The sequence below is a fragment of the Bombus impatiens genome, unplaced genomic scaffold, assembly GCF_000188095.3.
Source record: "Bombus impatiens unplaced genomic scaffold, BIMP_2.2 scf_0020, whole genome shotgun sequence".
Lineage (NCBI taxonomy): Eukaryota > Metazoa > Arthropoda > Insecta > Hymenoptera > Apidae > Bombus > Bombus impatiens.
Genome location: NT_176439.1, coordinates 739,126 through 761,340, shown reverse-complemented (window position 1 = coordinate 761,340; position 22,215 = coordinate 739,126). Strand labels below are relative to the sequence as shown.

Below are 22,215 nucleotides of genomic sequence, written 5' to 3'. Positions count from 1 at the left end.
CCTTGTTTTCAACATGGAACACAGTTCGCTGGCCGTGTCTTGACACCCGAACATGCTCGTAAACGCATGATTCGTGTGGCCGATGAACGACAATGCCGCCAGCGCGTTAAGCAAAACTGCTCGCCAACTACTCGCGCAACGATCGTCAACAAAAGTAAATAACATCGCGTCTGTACTCGAACGCTTGAACCTTGCACTGGCACTGGTTACGTTAAACAGGTCTTCGATGTGCTGGGTTTTTGATGAAACGACGTGCACGATTTTTGAAGTATTTCTAATAATGTAACTAGAAAACGTTTCGAACCAAAGTTCACCTGTTTCGAATCAGCTACAAATTGCTTCGATCGAAGATCATAGTATTACAAATGGTTGAATTCTACTTGGTATTGGCTGTGATTCTATAAAATCAAAGATACGCCGTGTCGTTTAAAAAAGACAAGATGACTGTGAAATTTTTTTTTTTATTTAGTTGTTTACATTCACAATTTGTCCAATTTGGACATTTGGCAGAATTTTTTGGCTGTGTGACTGTGAATTGTTAGAGAAAGGAGAACTTTTTGGAAATTGTAACTGGTTGAATTTGTAGGTGGTTCGGAAAAGGGTAACTTTCGTTTGAAATATTTTTTTGTTAATTATTATTAAAAGTGCTTTAAAAATTGTGCATACTATCTCGGTGTACGGTATGAGATAGGATGCAACGAGGTCTAAATTAAATCATTAAAACGTAATATAAGCCTGTAGGTCCGCTTGGAAAAGTATATTCTGTTTTAAGATTCTGCACGATGTAAAAGATAATAATTTACAACTAGACTGTGAATCTTTATGCACGGATGAGGAATTTAAAGCGCTGCAATTTTTCTGTTATTAGCGTTGTTGTCATAATTTATTATTATAAAAATTATCTAAAACGCTTCGAATGCGATAAATTTCTACTTCTGCTGCGTTTCTAGATTGTGTTTGTAAAAGTAGGAGTTTGCACTAACATTCATAGCCTACTTATGATTAACAGTATTTCATTCGCAAGTAGAAAAGCTGGAAATATTAATCGCTATCTCAGTATGTTGGAAACGGCAAAGTATAAACTCTTCTTTCCATATTTCGCACATGGAAAATTTCATTCTATGTTCATAGCTTCGGCTCTATAGCTCGTTAACTCTATTATCTTTGTACCAGTCGATGTTTCGTGATTTGGACGATATCGTGACTATGCTTGGACCTGTTCTTCAGCTATTAAAAATTTGAAGGTGCAGATATGTACAGTACGCACGTGACGTAGAAAAATATACGAAATTTTTAGGGAATAATACTCGTTCTAATTAATATTCGTAAAATAATTCCCCAGCTGAATTCCATTTTTCTAATTGTCTTCGTAATTTTATTATTTCATCTCACGAATATCCGCAGTCTCCTGAGACTGACCGGCCTCGCTGTCAACGAAGGAACTCTGCAACCTATTCGTACGCATAGTAACGTTGGCAAAGTATAAAACAGAACCATCGATCTCTTTTGAAACTCGATCGATTCCCACGAGGTGAATCATCGACGTGGCTCTAAATAAATATGAGTTAATCGGAATCGATAGTAACGTTAGTTTGCGGCATCGAACCGATTGCAGGGGACCGTGGAACGGGAAGCTTGTTAAAAATGTTGCTGATCGACCGCGAGGGAACCGAGGCGACGCAAATTCCTGGGAAAAAGACGAGTCGAACGAAGCATCTTGCCGCGCCGGGATTAATTGAGAGGCCGGAGGAGAACAATCCGTTGGATGAATATCCTGATTGTTGAGCGGAGCCACAGCCGCGGAAAATGATATTCCCCGGGTAATGAGACGAGCCAACGAGTGATTTAAGTAAATCTTCGGTGTATCCTGAAGGAGGAGAGGTTTGATTATCCATGAAGAATAGTTCCTTTGAATTTTGCTATGGATCTGATGCACGACACGACGAATATAATTTGATAATTCTCTAAAAAGCTAGGAAATTAACGAAATAAAATAATGACTCATCGAGGGAAATCAAGCGTTTAAAAGTGAACAGTGTAAAGAGGATGACTCATATGCCAAGCACGATACGATAAAATAATTCGATAATTCTCGATAAACGTTGAGAAGTTAGCGGAAGGGAATAAAGATCCAAAGATAAGATCGATAAATCAGCAGGTATTTTAAAGTTGACACGCTGCACTGATAAAATTTAATCGTGAAGAATTTCTACCAATTTTGATATCGACCTGCTACAAGATACGACCAAATAATATGTACGATAATTCACGATAGAAATAAAAAATTAGCCGAAGAGAGTGAAGATCGAAGGATAAAATCGATAAATCGTCGAGATACGTGCGAGCCGTTCTATCGGAAAAGGAAACTTCTACTCTAGAAAATTTCTATTCATCGACCGCTCGTGAAATTCCATGCGAGAAGTTCTCCATTGAATTTAGGTCGTATCTTTCTGAGGAATCGCGTTAAACAAGGCTGATTATTCGCTGGGACCAGCATTCTTCGAGGCTGCTTCCGCGGTCTCGTAATCGCTTGATGGAGCACATGCGCGAGCGCGTGCATACGTATGCGCAACGGATTCTCCGGACAGCCACGTACTTGCGCTCTATCGAAACGCAGCCCGAGGAATCGGGCGGCCGTGAACGAGGCAACGATCTCCGAGGCTGGTGAATCGAACCGAGGAATGCGAGGGAGCTGCTCGATTCGAGAGTGTCGCCTGCCGAAGAAAGAAACGGATGAAAAAAGAAATTATCTTTCGGCCGCGGTGCAACTCGATCGATCGACTGAAAAGCGTCTTTGTGGCCAGCTTTATGATCTTGCCTCGATTTATGATCTCGATCGTTGCTTTTCACTCAGAAGTACTTGCTCGAGATAAGACTTGAAACGCGCAAGTTGCGATGTTTATACGACGATTTATTATTCGCGCTTTGACGCTTTGAGTTCTGGATCGCGTTAAGTATCGTCGTTCTTTTACAGACATCTTACTTTACATTTCGTGATAGCAGAAGTTTTTCGTGCAATTACGCGGATTAACGACTTTTCTCAACTCGAGCTTTTTCAGCTTTCCAGCATCTCTTTTACGAAATAGGGATACATTTTAGAAACGTAATATTTTTCCAGATTAATCTTGACTCGATGTCCAAAATTTGCCAGAAGAGATCAAGTTAGATCGGATTATGTTTGGGTGAACAAGCTCTTGAAGGGAAATACCACTAAAGCGATTGCAGTTTCTCGTTAAGGTGTGACCCAATTAGCAGTTTAAACGCTTAGATCTGAGGTAAGAATTTGCAGTAAGCTCTTAAATATCGTATCAATTAGAAAGTGGATATTAAGCAGTCGGGAAAATGTTACGAGCAGCGCGCATAAAGGCAAACGTTGGCCAGGTATGTAATTAGCGGTGCGTCCGGATGTCTTTAAGAAACGCTTTAGGTCGCAGGAATTTTAAGTACACGAAGTAATAAAGCGTACATAAAAGACGCATAATGAACGAACGATAGTGACTGGAATATTTTGAATGGATGTGGGCTTGGTTCGCCACGAAAATAAAGAATAAGCGATTGAACGAGTCGAACATGATTTTGGAAAATCCAGACACGTAGACTTCGACCCGAAGACAACGTCGTTATAAATTAACTCGTTGCTCCCTAAGGATATTTCTTTTTGTACGAGTTTATTTTAAAGTGGTCACGTTAACAATGGAGTCATTAGCGACCACTTATCCCCATACAGTGGTTACATACATGGATATTTGGTTACTAAGCGTTCATAATCTTACGAACATCTAACCTATGCGCATAATTTGATACTCGTTATCGTTTATAAGGAGATTTCGTGTTACCATCTATATAAAAATGTTACTCTTGGTAAACACGTTTTATCTCTTTTAAATCCTGTAAAGATTCGTGGAAAACAATGCACGCTACCCACTAAAATAGTTATCGAGCGTTAAAAATAGAGCATAAATTTAAAATACACGTGGAGAAGAAAGTATAATAGAATTTTTAATAAAATTAGAGTTTCGAATTAAATTACAAGCGATAGCTAATTCTTGGAGAGAAGTCGGTACGCGTTTAGCCAAGTGGTTAATGGGTTAAAGCGTGGCGAACCGAGACGCGTAGCAGCCTCGTGATTCCGTGTGCCTAAATTTACGCACAGCAGATGTAATAAAGCGTGTGCACGCCGTTTTACGGTATCCTCTATCCGGGATTCCGAATAAGCAGCGACGCAACCGGCCGATTACGTCGCTTTGAACCGATGCCAGCCACCTTTCTGCGATTCTCCGAACGCACCAAGGTGCGACCGCGCCGTGGAGGAACGTTCCTGGGGCAACGTTTCTCGAATCGAGGAATTCGCCTCCCCGTCGTTCGATTCTCTGCATTTTTTCCCCATGAACCGATGATCCATGAATGATCCGAATACTTTAATGTCTATACTCTGATATACAGTTTGTAGCGCGTAATACGATTTTTCGATTCGTTTCAACGACCATCTCGATGTAGCAAGAACGGAAATACGTCGGTATATCTTGAAGAAAGTAATTATTGCTATCGAGAGATTTGGAATTCGAACGACGAATGAACGCATTGGTCTTGGTTTTTTTCCTTTGTTCTGATGTTAGATGTTGAGTATCCTTTATGAGTGACGAACAAGATGCAGACGTAAACTTTTACGAAGTGAAATAACAAGCGAAAATGTTGATTACGCTGAACCGTTGGAGATATTTCAGGCACAAAGAGAATGTAACGCTAGAGGTTTATTTGAGTTAAAAAACTTAGCTAATTCAGCGGTAAGAAATATATAGAACTCTGGAGTACTAAAACAAACTGACAATACGCTTCATCTCTATTTAAATAAATGAAATTTAATACCAAAGTACCAGACATTTTATTCTCCTATTTTAGCTCTACCGTATTTTGAGAAGACTCTGTCGGTGGTTAACTTAGGCTACGTAACCCGGTCGTTTCATTCGCACATAAAAAAAAAAATTCCACATTCGCAATGTAGAATCCTTTCTCGTTCGGCTTTCACTGGGTATCGTCGTTTCGAGTGTCTGAAATTATACCCTGGGACGAAGATTGCTTGTAAATCGAATAGAAATTGAGACAACTGGGTGTTCTAGTCTTCTTCCACGGGATAGAAAGCCGGACGAATGTATCCATAACTCACCACCGTATCAATTCCAACGGAACTTGTTTCGCCACTTTTAATTTTCCTTAAACTTCTTATCGGCCACCGTATCGTTAAAACGTAGAAAAAATTTAATTAAATTTCCTGCTGAAAATAATTATCTTCAAAGTCATCATACGTCCTCTCGTCGAAGATCGAGAAAGCGATGAATCGTGTACGATGCGTCAGAATGTACACTATCGTCCATAAGTATTTAGACGTCGAATAACTAGAGAAGTACGTATTTCTATTATTCGAAAACCCTAATATCGAGGAAACGTAGTGTTCGTCAAGATCATCCGACTTGTTGTTAAGTTGATTATTATCACGATCATCAAACATTAGCAGACAAACTGCAAGAATACGAAATAACACATCCAAAGGAATCAGAAACATTCGTTTGAACATATACTGCCATAATTATTTGGCTACCTGACATTACAGAAAGTTGAAGATGTTTTCTATAATATTTTTCTATAATATTTTCTATAGTATTTGCAGTAAGTGCGCGAGTATTCAAAAGTCTGGAATACTTATGAACGGTAGTGTATCACGAGTATGTGGCGGAGCACGTCGTTGCTTTCGCGGCAGATCGAGCCTCGTTCAAGGCTACCAGCTTCTAACTTCGCGTGTTTACCGACGTCAAGTCAGGACCAGGCATCTCCGCAAGTAGGCTCCATCGGGTGAAATTCGAGAGAGGAGATCACGAACGGGTGAACGGTTATTCTCGATGAATGATCGCAACTCGATGTGACTTATTGCCAGCAGATTCTCGCATTCGACGAACCAGTCAACATACAAACAGAGTAATCCTGCCGATTCATACGTTATCGACGACCATTAACGATTCGTCCTCGTCCAACGAGAATTAATGACGCTTTTAGACCGCCAGGTGTTTTTTTAGTTTCGTTTATTCTTCGCTTATTTCCTTTGGTTTACTCGAACGAAACGTCGCTCCGCTAACGTCGTTAGTCACGTACATTGACACTCGTAAGTAACTAGACACTTTGGTAAATTCGTGGCGATAGCGTAGATTTCAACGAATCTCCAAAGTAACGACGAGTTAACGACTAGAAGCGATCATACGCTTATTAGCTGCAGACAGAGTTAGCGATTTATACGTTTAAATTTCGTTAAAGAGGATTAGGAATATGCGTATAGAACGTTTCAGACAATTTGTTCGAAGCTTCGAAACGGTAGAGGATGGAAGAAAGTTTCATCAGATAAGAACCGAAGAACGTTTCTTTTTATCGATATTAGTCAGAAATAGTTGGAAGGATTAATTGCTATAGCGTGAAAGTATGATGTTGCCGAGGGACAAGTAGTAACACGTTTCGAACCAACGGATTTCCATAAACGTCAACCTGCACAATTTTTCGTGATTCGTTGGCAGGTCGCGTCACGTTTCCGGCCGGTCGCTTCGATGGATTCTGCGGAATGTTCGCGTGACTCACGAGGAATACTAGTTGGGCTTCTGGTAGTCGGATTTCGGGCTCAGCAGACTACACAGTGTCTCGAAATCGAAGGTTATGCGGTTCTTCATTCATTCTGGGTCAATCTGTTCCACAAAAAATAGTTAATAAAGACCCGAACGCGTATTCAATTGGCTTCAAGCTTGAAATTAACGCGTAATAAATATCATTCGACGAAAAACTTTACACATTCGTAATTTATATATTTCCACGTTACCAATACACTCTGACTTTCACGCACGGAAGAAAGCAATTCTTAGCGTCCATGAAAAGATTTAAAGGACGATCGAACGGTGCTGATCTCACGAAATCGACGTTCGATGATTTACCTACACGCGGACAACGCACAAATTGTCGTACGTTTTAAATTAGCTACTATTCCGCGGTTGGTCGAGAAGAAAAAAGGCTGCAAAGTGTCTTCCCTTATGAATAATGCAGCATCCATGAATCTCCGCTCGGCTAATAGGTGATCCCAGCCAAGAGCCGCCTTTCTACTCTTCGAGAAGCTGGTGTCGTGACGAGAAACCGTATCTTCCTGCGATTTTATCTGGATGGTGGATCTTTCCACGCGAACAGACGCTTTCGATCTATGCGGGCATGCAAAACGACCGGCATCCCGTCGCTCGCTGCCTACGAATCTACCGAAGAGGATCGTTCCGAGCTTAACGAACGTTCGAAATAACCTTAGATTTCAGTAACCGGCCGCCTCCCGCGGTTCTTACGTCGTTTTTCAACCGAGCAAAGGCAAAGAAAACAGACAACCTTCGCGTGGGTGTACTTTTAATTCCCTTTGAGTCTTTCTGGAAATACAGAATTTCTTAATTTCCCGATATAGAATCTACAGGGTCGAAACGTTCGTGAAGTTGAAGCGTACGGTCGAATGGATGCGAGTAAATTAACTTTCGGGTAAATAAATTCTTTCTATCGTTGAAAAGCATTTTTAAGCGTCGTACGGGGCAGTTAAAATCAACTGTTTACACGATCCAACCGGTTCCAATTATTTTGCGTGAAATTACAATCTTAGAACGTGTCGGTTCAAATCCATCGGAACGTGCACGTCGCAGTTTTTGAAATTTTACGAGCATAGCTCGAGCTACGAGAACATCAAGCGACGACAGAAATTGGACCTGTTCCTGTTTTGGAACGATCCAAGCTTAGAATAGATCGTCACGGAACAGCTTTTGGTTGCCTGCCACTGGCGAACAAGCGATTACGTTTTCCTCTTTCTCCGCTATTCTCGTTGGAACGCGATCCTTCGCGAGTTTACACCATCGTTCGTTAATCCTGCTCGTCCGTAGCCTACAGCGGCAAAGGCTTGCGCTTCAATGCTATGACATTTCAATGCCACGACGACTATGATCGGCTTCGTGCTTTCTTAAGTTTCATCGCTGATCGACGATTTTCGTCGACCACTAACGACAGACATTCATAAAAGAAAAATTCCGTGATCTCAAACTATAAAATGTAAAGCGATGAGAAAGACTAAATTATAACGTTAAGATTCTCGCAGAATTGGATCACGACGAATTTCAAACGTATGTTGCAACACGATGAGAACGTGTTCTCACAATGTTTGGCCAACACCAAGATCCTACAGACATAACCGCGAGACTAACTGTAATTAATTGATTAAATTCGTTTTCCTAGATTGTACGGCTCTGTTCTATTCTATTCATTTTCGAGCAGACGGCGATAAAATCTCGGACAACCGTTGACGAAACGAGGGCTCTGAGCTGCGACGACCACCCGGTGCATGCAGTTTCGGGATTTCGTGGTTGACTCAGCGCGAAATACTTCCTTCTGACGAGAACCACTCGACCCGCCGAAATATATACGAGCTGAGTCACCCCGTGCCGTGAGCACAGGTACCCTCTCCTTTAGCTGGTCGAACAAATATATCGAGTGAACATTCGGTGACACTATGCACCCAAGGAAAATAGACCGACTGTCAGCCGGAAGAGACCACGGAATGATCCATTCGGAATGCGTTATTCGTGCTTCTAAAACGAAAAGTCTTTTTCTTCTTAGGCATTTTTGTTCTCGTTGTTCGTCTTTCCGTTTTCAAAGTGACCCTGTTAAAAATGTGGTCGAAATGGAGAACGAGTTCAGCGGTTTTAAATAGTTTAAAGTATCCAGTTGGTATCTGGGCAGCTCAGAAGCCATACGGAAACTATAATGTGATTAGGGGAACTCCGATATCTTCGTTTCGCCACCTACCAATATTGGATTCGTTCGTTTCATTGTGTCGTAGTTGAGTAAGACTGGTCCTATGTTTCTGGAAGCTCTTTTCAGCTACGTCCAAGTATGTTGTTCTTCTTACGTTGATATCACGAGTATGCGATTTGTTGGATTATTACGAAAAATCAGAATTAAGTTTGGAATAATCGGATAATTCTGACGACGAGCAAAGCTCGCAGTATTAGGCAATATATTTCCATCTAAAAATAATCGAACTCTTTTACTGAAAAAGTTAAAATTTACAGGTTTATGGTTTTGCCTCTTACCTTCCTTCATTCATCCACGAAATCTCCGTAACATTACTCGCGCCACAAAATTTGTTCTACATGTTGTTCCAATTTCAAGCTAATTTGAATCCTACGAAATAGATCGTATAGCGCGTAAAGACGTCAACTAAAGTTTTCCAGAATATTCGCTTTCCAATAAAAATCCATACGTTGAATATCATAAGACGAATAAGCGACGAGGGCCGTTAACGATGGCCAATGTTCTAAACTCAATCGATTCGTTTATCGATAGTTGCAAACGATTAAATAACACGATCGCTTCGTCATCGCGAGAATGCAACTACAGAGACACGTGTAGCTTAAGAACAGGAAGTCAGAATTGTCAGTGTCGTCCCGTCAATTGACAGCTCTCTGCACAACATTGGCGCCATGCGCAACTTGTCTCGCCTATTTTATCGAACAATCGTACGTTTGCCAAACGACTTAACGATTTAAAGCACGTTTGTCTTTCCTTTAAACATTCAACGCTATTTCTCTTTAAAGCGCTTCCACGAACTTGCGAATCTTTCATCGTGGAAAATCAACGATAAGAAATGTGAAGATTATCGAGATCGAAACAAGAGTTTCTCTCTTATTTCTTTTATTACGTTATTTATTTTAGACGTTATTTATCTTATATATGTCTACGAAAAGGAGCGAGTCTTCCGTTGTGAAAAATCGACGTTGGGAATTCGAAAGAAATTTCGAAGAGAAGATAATCAAGATTGAAACGAGCCACAGAAGGATACGAGGCACATGGCGCGCCTCTGCCCGCAGCATGTGCTTCAATAAGCTTTTGAAAAAAGATCAAGCCGCCCTCGAACAGCTGTCTGATCCACAGCACACACTATATACGATATAGTGTACTGTATATATTATAGTACGTATAGTAAGTAGGAAAACCTACGAAACTTGGACATTGAATTTTATTCGGACTTGGAGTTCGCAAATCCATATGAATTCATATAAATTCGTGTTTTCAGAGAACGATATTTCTACCGATTCGTGCAACGACTCATGGAACGGTAGATCTAATGGAGGACAGAGATAAGGCAAGGCGCTTGGCTCGGTGACCACCTAAACCACAAATTCCTTCTAGCTTTCGTCGACGCACAAGACACAAAACCATATTTCTGCTACTAACAAGGAAACCAGGAATATGGATTTTTATAAATTGTCGGCTTGTTTGGTCTCCTTGCTTCGTGCTTTGCTTCCTCGATTCCACGAACGCGCTGATTAATTCTAATCTTAATCAACACGCCATCATTTCTCTCTTTACTTAACACTCCACTTTTGTCTCAACACGTACCGATGTTATTAGCGGAAGAAAAGCGTTGCAAGAATCTTGACAAAGTTGTATTTCGAACAGTTTCGCCGAAAAATTCGACCAGTTAGTATCGTTGATTATCTCTTAGTTGCATCTGTCAAACTCTTAGCTGAAATTAATCCTTGATCAATATATGAAATCGTAAGCTAATACGATCTATCGTGAAACGAGATCTTCGTTCGATCGTTTCCAATCCTTGCTCAGCTGTCGATGTAGGCCAGTAGGCTCTTCTCGAGGATTTTCTTAAAAATCCAACTTCTCTGTAGTACGCGAGGCTTTTTATCAGCGACGATCAGAGCCGTGTTTAGTCGGATGCAAGCATGTCACGAGCAGTGTACGGCTTTGACGTGATAATTTGCATAAATCTTTGATATCCATCCATGGGATCGACCGGGGAGGATCTGGAGGAAGAATACCGTGTCAACCAGTCACTTTCTCCGCTTGCAGCATCCATCTCTGCGTATGGGTTCGTTGATTCCAACCGATCGATGATTACAATAGCGAGCGATCGTGAACGATTAAAAGGATAACGTTAACGTGTACTGAGGTACGAACGTTCGTGTCGATGCATCGATAGCTGAGACATAGATTTATCTCGTTCCTCGAACCGGGAATAATTTTAAGAAGTCGACGAGCATCTATGAATGATTTCACTTCCATGACAGCTATGCAGTAGTGTTCGTTTAACGATCGAAAACGTTACGAAAGCAGCTTCGAATTATGGCACTGTGAGACAGAAATATCGCACTGAGATAAAAGTAATTGCAATTCTGTGAGAAACTGTCTCTTACATATTATTATAACACGTGCATATCTCAAATTTATAAAAAAAAAATATATCCGAATACAAACGCGAAGAACAAGCTGAAAGAACAACAGGATTAAATAAAAATAAATTTCGCCAGTTATCGTATAACGAATTATATAATAAAAGGACATTGTTAGCAAAAGAAAATTAGAGGAAACACTGCTCTATCGTATCTTTGAATTCGTGTTAACAGAGAATCGCGTATAACAACAGGTTATAGAGAATTCCTCGGAAAGAATTGAGAAAGATACGAACCGAGTCGACGAGAGTAACACTTGGAGAATAATTGCAGGGCGAGACGCGGTACTCTTCCAGTCGTTTCGTCGGCAGTAATTTAAATGGTCTCGCGCGTGCATGTGGGCGGTACATTAACGCTTCCGTGGCAAATTACACGAAAGAAAAAAAAAAGAAAATAAGACAAATAGAAAGAAGACGCGAGCTAAGAGGAAACAGTAAGAGCGGAGTAATTTATTAAGAATCAACATCGTGCCGTCCTTCCTTCGTGGAAAATTCCAATTTATCCCTCGAAGAATATCACCGTTGGTTTTTACCTTTCCCTTTTCTTTCGAATCGCCGATCGTTTATAAGAATAATAAAAATCCTTCTTGTCGAGTAATTGGATACAGGGATCGCGTGAATCGAGGCAGATCTTGTCGGTAACGTTGTTGCTCCACCTTCTACATATGTCTGACCTTTTCCGCGAATGTACCGTTCTGAACACAAGAAGAAAAGGCGATTCCACAACCAACTGGTAGACTTTCCTTCCTCGAGTCGCGATTACGTTCCCATCGATATATTAACTCTTAAGTAGCACCGTTTGCCTCAGCTTTCAAGCATATATAATACTTGAAGAGATAAGTCGCGATCCTGGGCCACGCCCATTCGCTATCCTCTTACTTCCTTACTTCGAATAGGATCATTAACAATAGTATTTTTCACGAAATATTTCCCATCTAGTGGAATTACTCCGCGTTTGGCTCGTTTAGTAATCTAGAAAGGGCTAATTTTCGTAAAGGTTGTTTCCTCTTAGCAATGGTAAAACTGTCGCAGTGAATAGAATAGATTAATTCGTATTTTCTACAGACGATATTCTTTTATCAAATGAAATTACTCTACTCGAGTTTTAACAAGCTATCGGTATATAAATATTTTATCGAACAAGCTATCATTCACTGGAACGTTTACTCTTTCTCTGATACCGATAAAACCATCAGAGTATCGAAACGATCGTAATTTCTCATTGAGATTCTATAGAATTCTCGTAGAATATAAATTTTCATAGAAATTTCATAGATCTTTTAACGGTGTAGTTTTACCGGTTTAGGTGGCTTCTCTGTAAAGTACATACATAGATAAGGGTGTGTTTCTCCCTTGCATTATACAGGGCGTGGCAGCGCTCGTGGTGTAACTCAATAGAGGAGGTTATTCTATACGCGAAAATAAGTCGGATATGTAGAAAGAATTTTACTTTTTAATAAAGAATCGTTTTAAAAAATTTATTCTTTTAAATACGAGGGCTTAAGCTTTGCAAGAACAAATCTACCAGAGTCGGAAGTAAATAATTATATCGTATTGCTTTAAAAGTAAGAGAAATAATGTACACGCATGTAGTCATTGATTGAAAACTACCTCTGAAACCATTTTTTGCCTCGATATCTCTCAGGAGATTAAACGTCAAATTTTTGTTGTACGTTTTTGATTGATTTTCGCAAGTAGAACAACTTTCTGTCAGTCATCCATTCGTAGAAAGTGAATCAAATTCACGTGTACTTTACAAGTTTTTAAACCCAATTCTCTCGAAAACGAAGCTTCACTTTTAAAATCAAAGTTTTAGAAGTATCGTTGATGGTTCTAACATTAACATTATCAGCAAGCAATCTTTCAACAACTCGTGGTCGATACCCGATGGATCGAAGTTTTCCATGGAAACGCAATTATAACTCTCACGATCAGAGGAAACCCTGGCTTGCGGTATAAGCGTTTCGGTCACAGATGGTTTGTCGTTTCACTCGTCACATTTTCCTCCAAACATTCCATTCTTATCGACCGTCGAAATCTATGGGCCATGGCCGTGAACATAATGCGACGCATATACGTGTCAGTCTCACATTTTTTCCTCCCTGGAAGGTTTCAATGCGTGTTCATCGCGGCGAGGTATCTAGCGCGGATACTACGGCAACGTAAAGTGCAGATAACGCTCAATTATTTCGTGGCTGATTCCTCGAGGTCGTTTCGTAATTTCCGTAAATTACACGACCCTCGGACTTTGCTCTGAAAAATGGAAATTATTGCCGCGGTGATCGTATGTTCGTTAATCATCGTTCGGGAAAGCCAGGTTTAACGCGCAAGTTACTACCAACGCATATATAATCGATTACTTAATTAATTAATTACGTACGTGTAGCTTAGTTACTAGAGTCTCAACGATAATGTAATTACCGAGAAATTGTTCGGTTTTTGCCCTCACGCGTTTGAAAAAGTAAAAGTCTGCTTTTGTGTGTTCGTTAGAAATCCTTTTTAAATATACAATTACGTTCTGCAGATCACGGAATCGAGAATAAAGGAGCGCTAAGAAGCTTGGATCGCGGAACGGCTGATCTCACGAAGGAAAGTGTATCGTGGTAGCCTTTTACTGTTACCTAGGAGCACCATGTCCCTTCTTCCCGTTCGTTCGTTCGACTCGCTATCGACGCGTTACTTTCACGGACGTAAGCAGTCGAGCAATCCGCATCGATGCCAATAGCCCAGGCATTGTTGTTGAAGCTTTTTATCGGGCTGATTTCAGTGCTGGCTCCGCGTCGTTCTATTTTAGCGTCGATGATTCACAACCTCCGTTCGTCACGACACGCTGCATTTTTATTTCCATTTCTCGCCGCAACGTAAGACGACCTGGCTCGGGGCCGCGGTTCCGATGATTCGCGCGAAAGTGATTCAATATTCGAGAAACGTCATCGTACAGAGTTATTTCACCAGCAGAGATCTTCTGTTCTTCTTCTTTTTCTTCTTAGTTTCTACTTGGATTTCCTCGTTCGAACACAAGACGTAACAGCGTCGCGTTAATTGATTGGAGTTTCGCCTTTTTAACCGACCATTGCTATCGCCATCAGCATTTTTGCAGTTGATTTTCCGGTGTGTCGCTTCCAAATTTTAGAAAATCAACGAAATTTATTTGCACCGATAACTTGCACCTTGCGAATAATAAAATTTCTTATTTAACGAAGAATAAAGGTATCCAGCATCTCGCAAAAATATAAATACACGCTCTTCTGACCAACCTGCTACCGTAATAGAATCCTTCTCGATATTCTTCTCTGGAAGAACGCCGGTTTCGTATAAATCCTCCTACACACGCCAGGAACAAGAGGCAATCTTCTGGGCTAGATTCCTGGGAAAGATCATCGCGATTGCTCGGATCGTTTCCTTGTAATCTGCAACGTTGCGTTTCTTCCACATCCTCGTGTCTGTCTGTTTACAATTAACATCGAACAGTCTAATGCAAGATAATGGTCCGATCGGATGAAAGTCTGGTTCGCAGAAACCGGAGGATGCCTTATTATACTTTCATGATTCCGCTGGGAACCGACGAGTTCGAGTTGCACGCTCGCGCCTTGTCTAGCTTCCTCGCGACATGCATAAGCGTACGTACATCCATAATTCGTCGGCGAAAATGAACGCAGTTGTCGTTTATTTATCGCAATTTAAGCACGCAAGCCAGACGAATATCCGATTCGCTAGCCGGACTCTCTAGCGAAATTAAACTAATATCAATAGCGAAATTTACGAGATACGAATCCACAAATTGCCGGTACTAATAGGTTTTCTCGTGTAACTGTGAGAAATTTTACTCGACAGACGCGATTATTAGAGAATACCATGAAATATCCGAGAAAGATAACTTTCTAATTAATTAATTTGTAAGATCCCCTCGAACAACAATCTATCGACTAATATATCTACTTATTTAAGTTAGCGTGCTGAAGAAGGCTTAAAAAATCCAACAATGTTGTTTTTCACCCTCTTTCACCCTGTTTTTATGCGAGTCGACGCTGACTACGAACAAAGGCAGCACTGTCTTTCTCTCGGTCTCTTTGACATTTCAATTCTTTCGGAGAAACGAGTCTCGTGGAAAATGAAAGTCGAAAACGAACGAGTTGTTTTGGGCTCCCTCTCGCTTTTCACCATGCATAATCGCCCACGCAAGGCTCTCCTTCGTGAAAATTCCCCTTTGCAAGACGACGCGAGACGACTTCCGCGATTAGGATGTTTATCCGTATGACTCTCCACGCTCTTACGTTCGCTGAAAGCTAACAGAAGAGTGCTTCACAGAGACGATAGGACGATCGCCTGTTTCTACTTACACGCGTTGCAAATTACATCTTTCGTTGATCGATTACGTTGTTCCAGCTTAGTTCATCGACCGATGAAGGAACTTTCGAATCATTATGATTGAAACTCTGACTAAACTGTCTTCTATGATCGAGGTAAGTCGACTTAAAGAGTAATTATCATTGTGATTGCGATTCTCGTATCTATTCGATGATGATCGATAATTACATCAACACGATATAATCGCTATAGCACTCGAGAGCAAGCGTTTCAAATTCTTGCTCTTTTAATTGCAGAACCTTATTATTTCGTATTTCGATAAAGGACAGCGTGTCCTAACATCAACCGCGTTAACAGACACTCCACCAATTTTAAGAATACGCTTTTACGTTGAAAAGTGCCAGAAGGAAAATCAGTTCTCAACTACGGAGCAACCATCAGCAACGATCGAAATTCTTGCCTTATCTTAATCGCAGAATCTCGTCATTTTATGCTTGCAGCTTGCGATCGAATCTAACCGCACCTGTCCAAACCTAAGCAAACTTAATCCAACGGCGAAAGAATACACCAGTAGCCCTAAAACAGCCACACAGCCTCTTAAAGCACGTTCGAACCCATCCGATATCGACAAGAAAAATCAGTTGCCTGCTGCAATAGCTGACTCGACCGAGAGGGCCTCGACCGTGTTCGATAGGTTCGAGTGCGCTCCAGGTGATCGTCCGCGACGCGAAAGTGGCTAGATCGGCCGGGGACGTTCTCTCGACGGGTTCCCTCGATCGCTTTGGAGAACTCGACGTTCCAGCCGCGAGCGTTCAATAATTCATATTCAATCTATCGATAGCAGCTGCTCCCGCGGTGAATCCGATAATTCAGCCTCTATCTAGTCCCTGGTGTACTTTCATCTGTCGCGAGCATCCTAGGGAAAATTTGCGACCAAACCAGCCAGAGAAAAGGAAAGGAAGAGAGAGAGAGGGGACGATCGTCGTTCGGGTCTTGGGTCTTGGACGAGTCACGAGCGCGTTATAACGTGGCGAAGGACACGGAGAGAGCAGGAGAAACGGAAGGATCGCGAATGCATCGGGCCAGGACTCGACCGGCTACACCCTTGTCTGCCACCTACCAGTCGAGGAGCTACGTTTTCAGCACGCGCAGTATCCAATAGGAGCCATAAATTCAACGATCCTGTTTCGGACGTGTACGAAAATATTTCACGAGCACGCGGCTACGCTATTGATCAAAATTCTGGAATCGGTACGTGTTTTACCAAGTTTACGGAGTTTGAAGAAAAACGTTGGCTTGGAATTCCGTTACCTTGGAAAAGTTGCATCTCTTCGACGAGCGAGCGCAGGATAAATTAGCGTATTAATGCAAGGAAACTCGATCAAGAAGCGTCGAAGAGTGCCGATGTTTCTAAATTTGACGGGTTGCATTTAAACAAAGTTGATCGACTGTTAGAATTTACAATATCTATTAAAGTAGAAATATCGTAAAATAATTTACTTTGATACATCGTAGTGGAAGGATAAAATATTCCCTTATTCAATTTTTCCCTGATATCGATACGGAAAATTATTCGATCGGTAGACACTTTGTCAAAGCAAAGAATTTGATCGGTGTCTTTCAACAAAGTATTTCTACTTCTGGTTTAGCATACAGTAACTCTAGATAGCGATACGATATTCAATCGTTCGCGAAACACATTTGCAATGCTAACGCGTGGTAATCGTCACTCGGTAAGAACAATGAACGCAGTTGGTGAAAATTCGTCACCGCCAATCCTTCTTAATAGGATTCTCGATAAAATAAAATAGAAAGAATTGGAAGAAACACGTTGATGGTTAATCTCTTCGCTAATGGGTTCGTGAAGATGAAAGAAAGCCAATGAGCCAGGCGAAAATCGAATTTTTCCGCGATGCTTTTACACGACACGTTGCTTTCTCCGACGACTGGCTCGTTAAGTTGTAACAGAAGCCATTTGACAGCAACTGGGACAATAGTTCGAGGTGACTCCCGGCTTCGAAGCAGGAAAAGTGTCCGACTCGAGTGAAATCGATGCGGGTGCAGTCGCTAGAACCGCCATGGATCACCGTGTCGCGTTATTCTGCCTACCGAGAGGATATCGCGGGATTAGAGGCGGCGTTTCGCAACGAAAAAGCGACACGCGGAATGCGTGTTTGCATGGGCAAACGGTGTTTGCAGGCTGTAACGTTGAAATATTCATCGGCCGGCTACGTGTGACTAATACCGTATGAAAGCATGGCCGTTCGAGGTCGGCGATTCGTGCTTCTCGATTTCCAGGCTCGCGTTCGAGCCAAACGATAAGCGCGGACACGTATTATACCTGAACGAGTGGTCGAGTTAAACGAAACGTATCGGATCGAGCAAATGCATCCGAGCGATATTTGTTATCGCTGTACGTGAACAAACAAGCCTTCGAGTACGTGATCGAATGGGTCTTCCCACGAAAATATCGGAAAGTGCGAAGGAAATTTCGAGTTTCGTGGTCGAGCACCAGTTTTGGAGCAGCAAAGTATCGCTTCAACGTCTACGTATGGGAGAAAAAATTGCAGTTGTTAGGTACAGTAGCAGCTACACTCGTTGATCACTGAATCAGGACGATGAAAACCTTCTATTCGACTATGGGATTAGATACTTACTTTTGCAGCAGACTGAACGTCTCGAAAACGTCAATTGTCGTAACTCAATTCTCTGCGCCGAAGAAACGCATCTGGACTAGAAGCAGCATTTATATTATTCGGTGGGATTTCACAGCAAAAACACTATCAACTTTCCGAACAACCGAATGAAATTTTATCTCTACGACCCACAAATACAGAGAACGTTTATCTATTAGGAGAACATTTTCCCAAAAGGCACGATTTCCTGCGAAATCCGAAATTTTATCCGAGACTTTTGCTCCTTTCGGATCCACCGTGTCTTCTCTTTCTGTTTAAACGCTCGTTCAAAGCAAACACTCTTGCTTTTACAGCACTGGTAAACAGAGACGCGTGCGAGAAGACGGAACAACCATGGTTTCTAACCGTGTAAATAAACGGTGATCTGTTTATAAATAGAGATATCTTAATCACGTCGCTTCTCGTACGGAAACTACGTTATTACAAACGAGTCGACAATGGAGCTGCGACCCGAACAAGGAACATGGTGGTTTTTTGGTCGCTCGATACCGGAATTCGACGTTTCGAGGTACACCGCGATTCGTGATCGTACTCTTAAAACCTCTGGCCGCGTTTCGACGCCCCTGAACACTGTCGGGACCAGCCTCGAACCGACAGTTCCAGCAGCGTTCAAGGTTGCCAGAGTTTCGCGTGAAATTACGCTGCAGCGTGCCGGAGAAACTCGTTCCTCCGCTTGCGCGCTTTTCGTCCCGGCCACGCCACAAACGCGAAGAATCGACGAGTCCTTCTTGAACTGTGCAAACAAACGTTCTTCGACCTCCGGCAACGTTTCGTGCACCAAAACGCACACCCTGCGTTCCTTTTCGAGCCAAATGTTCGGGGTTCGGAGAATAACGACAGCCTCCCCACCCACCCATCCTTCTACGTACACGATGCTCTTTTTTTTCTTTCTTCGACTTTTGGTTTGGACTTTCGACAGCCACGACGTACCACATACGCATCGGTCGATTTACGAGAATCTGCGAGTACGCATTCGCTTGAATTTCGTTCGATTTTAAGGGCTGAGAGATTGCGATCGTGCGTACACGTTGGGAAGGGAAGGGCGAGCGGCCGGCGCGAGAGAACGGGAGGAGGAAATCAATGCCACCGTCTGCCGCGGGAGAAGAGAAACTCGTCGCGTATCGGTGAATTTTCGCCGGTGTCTGTTGCGCGTGACACAAGACACAGGTCAAGCAGAAAGATACACGCGACACGCGTTTTCCTCGTATGGTCGATCGTACGACAGAGATTATGGACGCGCGCAAGAGAACCGATAAAGAAGAGCTGATCGAACCGGAACGAGAGGACAGGGGCAAAGAGAAGAGGGCAGAGTGAAGGCTCCGCGAGCTGTAATACTCACTCGACCGCTAGCGTAGCGTATCCGCCACTGTCTTCGCTTCTTTCTAGGGGATTCTTGGCCGGTCTTATCGGCAGAAACTCCTCCGATTCCTTCCTGCGGCAACTCCTGCTTTCCTTTCACGCTGCTTCGATCGTTGGCCGGTCTCTCTGGTACGTAGCTCCACCGATGAATTTGGTTCGTACGCGGCACAAATCGAAACACGGTGGGGGTGGGGGGTTGCGAATAGAAAATACGAAACACCGGTCTGCGAAGAAGGGATGCGAACAGGCGGACCAATATACTCCTCGTACGACACTCTGCGCGACACTGCCTCGATAGACGAGACTCCTGTTAGGTAGGCAGGGGGTGATGGAGGGGACACATTGAATGTACGTACCGAATAAGGGAGGCAACCACCGCTCCGTTCTCGCGGGTGTCTCGAGCCTGACTGACGCACCAGCCAAGCCTGCCGACCGACCGAATCCCCTACTATTCTCTCCTTCTCTTTCTCGATGCACCACCACTCGTTCCTTCTTTCTTTATCGCTCTCTTTACTCCTCGTTTCTCGCGACGTCCCACCAAAGCCTCGCTTCGTTCCTCCTTCGATCACTCGGTGCTTCTCGTCGCGTTGCCTAGCCTCTCTATATCTCCCTCTCTTCTCTTTCTTTGCTCCGTTTCCACGTTTCTCCTTCTTGCCTGCCTTCGTCTTCTCTGTTCTCGCTGCGCGACACTCTGCCGTTCGTTTTCGTTCTTCTTCGATTTTCACTCTCTCCCCTTTTCGCCGTCCCTCCATTTTTCTAGCCTCTCTTTCTAATTTTATCTGCTCGCCGTCTCTCTCGATCGTCGATGCCCTCCCTCTCCGTGTAACCTCCGTCTCGAGTAGCTTTATCTCTTTTATGCGAAAGGTTCGGGTTAGGTTCGCGTTTCTCAGTCGATAGCTGGCTCTCTGCTCCTCCAACGCCCACCACGCATCTATACACAGGGTGGCATCGCCGAGACGGCGCTCTGCCCTTCGCCAGGACCTTCCACCGCGAGAATCGTAGGATCGCGAGAGTCGTGCCTTTCGATTTGTCGCGGCCAGCTATACCTGCAACCTTCCACCCAAAATACACTCCCTTCGTCCTCCTTCCAACTTTTTTCTTCCTCACCTTTGTTCTCCGTAGTACGCTCTGTCTTTCTCTATGTAACCATCTCGACGCGACCGAAATTGCGGATAATTCTTCGGGTGTGCCGATCGATCGTGGTCGCGTTTCCAGACGCAGAACACGCCAACCGTATTATTTTTCCAGGCCAAACCTTCCTCTTCGTTGCATCATCTAACATACTCGACCTTGTCTTCCGCTATATTTTCGCGATAACCAACGATTGCATAACGACATACCGATTCTATCGATTCGTATTCCCTTCGCGTTATTCTCTCTGCATCCAGTCCACCGACGCGACGTCAATTTTTCGAAACGACCGCAGAAGAAACAACGAAGTACTTGTTGAATGGAATACGCGTTCTTACGCCGATGAAGTCATAAGCTCCAACGAATAGATAGGCTCGTGAAAGCTGCTCGTACGCGTCTTTTACGAATATGTTACGCGCGTTATACGAGACACAGCGAAAAGTTTCGTTATCGTTGTTACGAGACGCGTCGAAAAGTAAAAGTTTTCTACGACGAACGATCAAATTATTTCGCGAGACTCTGCACGTCGGTGGTTGCTACGAATAACAACGAATAGCGTTATCTATCGTTAACGTGGCTGATTGATCGTGGCTGATTGATCGTGGCTGCGAGATATTAACGAGAGGCTATTCGATAATGATAAGGATACGACGCATTGTTGTCTGATATCGCGATCCGGCACCGATCCTCTTGGCGGAGAAAGGAAACGCGGAAAAGCAGGCGCGAAAAACTGTCTACGTTTCGCGGCTTGACTCTTTATTACTCTCGTAAGAAGCTGACTGACCAGGATAAACTTTGAAATTCACCGGGCTTTCTCTATTTTATCTCTGTTACTCCGCTACGAAGATACTTGACAGCATTACGATAACGCCGCTGCTAGTTACTTCTTGCAAGGCGGTATTTAACTGCGTGTATTTTATTTGCCGAAGATCGTAAGTTAAATCTGCGAGTTTGCTACTTATACGACTAATTACTGATTCGTTTTGCTCCAGCTGCTACACGTTCCTATATGTTGGCTTCTACTTTTATGGACTCGGCTTGTTATTCCCTTTTCTACAGTTATCGAATGACATTAAAAGTATAAAATGTAGCGCCGAAGGAAGCTGGGAAAGAGACGGAACGCTGGTTTTGTCGCATATATTCTTTATTTCATAGAATTGAATAATTATAGGACGCTATTGTACAAACGATGGCTACGGGTGAGATCTGCATGCAATTTTGCTAGAAACGAGTTTCTCGTCGGACGATTCGCTTTCGTTTAGCTCGCAGTGGTGATCGATAGCATCGGATTCCTAGAATCATTAACCTACTTCAAGTATGTCGGACCGTTCGTTTTAACACTTGCCAAGATATCATCGTTAATCAGACTATCATCCTCCGATCGTTCTTTCACCCTCAAAAAAAAAAAAAAAAAAAAAAAAAGCCTCG

The 22,215-nt window shown here is 42.7% G+C and overlaps 2 protein-coding genes across 20 annotated transcripts in view; one reads left to right on the top strand and one right to left on the bottom strand.

The window, feature by feature from the left end:
- LOC100742929 (myosin-10) overlaps positions 1-20,338 on the bottom strand; it is a 76,262-nt gene extending 55,924 nt beyond the window's left edge. For 5 of the 19 annotated variants that reach the window (XM_033319924.1, XM_033319946.1, XM_033319949.1 and 2 more), the window contains exon 1: positions 19,637-20,336. The gene's annotated coding sequence lies outside the window, so the exon portion shown is untranslated. Of the gene's footprint in view, positions 1-19,636 lie in introns of all 19 variants that reach the window. The other 14 variants (XM_033319958.1, XM_033319942.1, XM_033319964.1 and 11 more) reach the window with 8 other exon arrangements.
- The window catches only part of LOC100743087 (erythroid differentiation-related factor 1), a 91,640-nt gene that overhangs the window by 62,414 nt on the left and 7,011 nt on the right, over positions 1-22,215 (top strand). The gene's annotated exons all lie outside the window — the stretch shown is intronic.